Genomic DNA, 3,535 nt, shown 5'->3' with positions numbered 1-3,535 from the left:
ACCACATCGTACGTGTAAGAACAAAAACTACATTGGTAAGGTCATGTTCTTAGTTACTATGGCTAGGCCAAGATTTGATGATGATGATAATGAAAGCATCTGACACACTTGAAAGTTGAAACAAAACCAATCACTTCTATCAACAAAGAAGTCAATCAAATGTTTTTAATAAAAAAAATTTACCAGCCATCAAAGAAAAATGGCCAAGAAAACATGCACATATAAAACAGTTTACATCCAACAAGATAATGCACCTTGTCATGTGTCTTTAGATGACGAAGAGTTACGCAGAGAAGCTTCCAGTGGGGGCTTTGACGTTCATTTTACTTTTCAACATCCTAATTCTCATGCTTTGAATGTCTTTGGGTTTAGGTTTTTTTTTTCTGTCATTCAATCATTGTAGCAACAAAAAGTGCCTAACTTAGTCGATGCACTTATTCAAGTTGTTGAAAAATCTTTTCATGCTTTTTCCGCCCAAGGTTCGGACAACATTTTTCTCATGCTTCAGTCTTGTATGATTGAGATCATGAAGGCCAAAGGATCCAACAACTACAAAATTCCACATATGGAGAAAGAGATGTTGCTTAAGAGAGGCTTATTACGCACTCAACTGAAATGTGATCCGTAATTATTTCAAGAAACTTTTGACTACTTGTATAATGTTGAGGAAATGTGAGGCATTTGTTTGCTCTGATGAGCTTGCATTATGTTTCAGTTGTTTTATTATTAATACATTTTCATACTTCTACTGAATATTTTTATCGTGCCAACAACAGTGTTTCATAAAGAGACATTAGTTTTATTATGAAAGAATGATCAACCAAAGATACAAACACAAACACACCTTGTACAACGACACCTAGTTCAACGAATCTATGTAAATAAAACTCTTTACTCTTCAACTGAATCTAGCATGAAAGAGCGGATTGAAGCTTGGAAAAAGGAGATGGAAACTGTTAAGAACAAGCTACAACATTATGCTGCTATTTTTGAGGTCGCTGAACCCGAGGACCTCGCTGTTGCTGAAACTAAGTCCGCTCTTGAAAACCTACATCATTATGAACTGCAACTTCATTTAGATCAAAGTTTGTCCTGTTTAAATCTAGAAAAGTTCTCCCATATGATTGAAGGACTTTTTGACGCAAGATAAAACTTAGGGGCTTTGTCCATGTCAAAATTGTTCTTGTACTGCCCTGCAAATGCTACACCTTCAAATACCCATGTTTGCTTTGTTGTGACCTCATCATCACTTTTAGACATCACTTCACCTTCAAATAGAGTATCTTGAATTAGGTTGGTCTCTCCATCTCCATCGAGTGAATCTTCAACAACAAGAAGGGAAAGATCTTCTCGGTTGATGTCAATGCCCAAATCAAATGAGGGTACTTCAAACCAGTTTTGTGGTGGTGACATTTTTTTGAGTTGAAAGGAAGATGTAAATAATGAGAAGAAAAAATTTGTTTTTATAAAACATAATGTCTCTTCCATTTTTCTGAAAATACCGTATGTACACCAAGAGTTATTGGAGGGAATTGGAAATGAATGCAATACTTGAAAGTGTTATCAGAAACATGACATGTGCCATCTTCAAATCTGGAGTCGTGTCATGGTGCATGGCCGATATAGTCGGCATGTTGAGCCATCCTCAACAAAACTCTCCTCACAATCTCGCTCGGAAATCAGTTTTTCATAAATCTGCGCTCTAGGGTTCAAGCTCTCAGTATCCAAATCTTCATCGTATTCCGTTAGAGGAAGATGTTCGGAATCGAAACTACCCCACTCCATATTTATAACCATATCATTATCTACGTATGTTACATTTGTTCCCGTCCCCAAAATCACAGCTGCAATCACATCTTGATCGTAGAACCGACTTCCGGCTAATGTACAACAAGAGCGGCAACCCGCATATCCAACACTATTTTTTCCAACGCCTTAGTTTATTCTCTCACCACGTCAGCCCCTACTGCATCTTCAATATTGAAACCCTTAGTCCACCTTATTAGATTCCCAAATGCAATTGATGTTTGCTTGACTAGGAAAGAGAATGTAAAACCCAGTTCTCTTTGTCTGCCATAAAAATCTTGAAGTTCTGAGTTAACAAACTTTGCAAGAGCTGCTGCTATGAAATCAAATAGTCCATCTGAAGAACCGGTCATCAAATGAGGAGGAATTGAAACTTCTTCAAATTCTTGGCCAATAACACCTTTGTCTTTCCCACCTAAATGCACACGAATGACATGCAGAGGCGAATTTAGCTACATTGAGGGGTTCAGATAAACCCTTGGAAAAAAAATTGCACTTACCCCCATATATATATATATATATATATTTTGAACCCTTGAAAATTTTAAATTATATTAGTAGACTAAGTTTTGCACCTATTTGCACCAAAAACCCACATATTTGCACAACTATGACTTGTATAATTTCTGATGTATAAACATATTAAAGTTGTTTTTAAATATATTTTTACCGATGTGTTCATTTGAAAAATTTGAACCTTTGACCCCGAGTCTTAGATCCGCCACTGATGACACAGAAGTTTGTGCCACCAAGATCAAGTGCATAATAGAGTTCTTCCTCATCCCCAGCTGGGAGATTATCGACATAGCTCATCAACATGCCAAGCTTGCTACTATATATAGGATTCCCAAAATACGTAGGATTGATGTCTTTATTTTTGCTTATATATGAGTTTTGATGTGTTGGGCCATTGTCTTTATCTAGGCGGTTTGGGAGCTTCATCTTTTGATTGATATCCTACTTTTATTGTAACTGGTCATGTATAATGTGTTTTATTTAAGTTGGGGTAGTTCATGTTTCTAGCACTTCTTTTTTGTGTATTATTAGGTGGCTGGGGATCATGCTGTTAGCATGCTTTTTCCTTCTAGATGTTTCTTGTGTCTTATTTTGGTTATAGTCCTCTGATTACTTCCCTCTATCTCTTGTATTTGGGTTTAACACTCCTTGTGCTAAAATTGAATACAGTTTGGCTTATTAAAAAAAAAATGTGACCACATGTATTACCATTGATTTTCATTATAAACTTGAAAATCATCCCTGAACTTTGAGCGAGATATGGTTTCCGTCCCTCGCCGGAAAATCTTCGTATGGACGCCGTCAAACTATGTTTTTGTTTGAAAACTGTCATTGCCGTCGATGAAGCTCCGGCCGCCGTGGCCAGATGTCACCTTGGAGCTCACGTGTAATTTAAAAAAAAATAATAATAACATAATTAATTTTTAATTAACCTCCAAATCTTTCCTAATTTAATTTCTAAACCCTAAATTAAAACTAACACTAACCCAACTTCTACTCTACAAAAATCAGATCTAAACCCCCTCCCCTCCATCATCTCTTCCTCCTTCAGACCCAATTTGAAACCCATAATTTTTAGGGTTCTTCTTCTTCTTTTTCTTCTCTCTACTTCTCCTTCGAATTCTTCCTCTCATCTCCTTCGGTTTGTTGTTCTCTTTCCCTTCCATCGAATTCTCCCACTTCATTTCTATCTTCGTCTTTTTCTTCCTTCTTC

At 36.6% G+C, this 3,535-nt stretch overlaps 1 pseudogene; it reads right to left on the bottom strand.

Moving 5' to 3' along the window:
- Positions 1–1,604: 1,604 nt before the first annotated feature.
- LOC130729346 (hexokinase-1-like) lies at positions 1,605–2,631 on the bottom strand (annotated as a pseudogene).
- Positions 2,632–3,535: the final 904 nt, after the last annotated feature.

The sequence above is a fragment of the Lotus japonicus genome, chromosome 1 (assembly GCF_012489685.1).
Source record: "Lotus japonicus ecotype B-129 chromosome 1, LjGifu_v1.2".
Classification (NCBI taxonomy): domain Eukaryota; kingdom Viridiplantae; phylum Streptophyta; class Magnoliopsida; order Fabales; family Fabaceae; genus Lotus; species Lotus japonicus.
This window is presented reverse-complemented; position numbering and strand designations above follow the sequence as displayed.